The following is a 533-nucleotide window of genomic DNA, read 5'->3' on the forward strand; positions in this document are numbered from 1 at the left end:
GAAGATGGAGGAGGGGGGGAAGATAGAAAAGGGGAGGGTGAGAGAGCGTGGAGGTGGGTTTGGGGGGCTCCTGAGGAGCTGCGGTGGTGAGCAGAGGGATGAGGGAGCTGCACGGTCCTGGGGGAAGCGGAGAAACCGGGGAGGGGGACGTGGGGTCTGCCCAAACCCTCGGGGCTGGGGGGGCAGCGCAGGGGGGCAAGCCCTGGCGTGGAAGGGAGCCCTGGAATTCGAGGCGAGGCAGGAGGGGCGCGGGCGGGGAGGCCGAGGGAAGGGTAGGGATACGGCTCTGCCTTCCTCCCAAACGCTCCCCAGCCTAAAAATAGGCAAAATTGTGGGTTACGGGGTGTTGCGGTCTGGGCACCGCGCCGAGCCGCCTGTCAGGGAGCCTTACGGAAATCTCTTGTTCCCGTGCAGCGTCTCTCACCGGAGGATCCCGGCATGCTTAGCTGAGGCAGAAAAGAGTTTCCCCTTCTTCGCAGGTAGGAAACGGAGACAAAATCGCGTGCCCGGAGAGGCTCTTTCTCCCTGGGGCT

The sequence above is a fragment of the Charadrius vociferus genome, unplaced genomic scaffold (genome assembly GCF_000708025.1).
Source record: "Charadrius vociferus isolate BGI_N301 unplaced genomic scaffold, ASM70802v2 scaffold2468, whole genome shotgun sequence".
NCBI lineage: Eukaryota > Metazoa > Chordata > Aves > Charadriiformes > Charadriidae > Charadrius > Charadrius vociferus.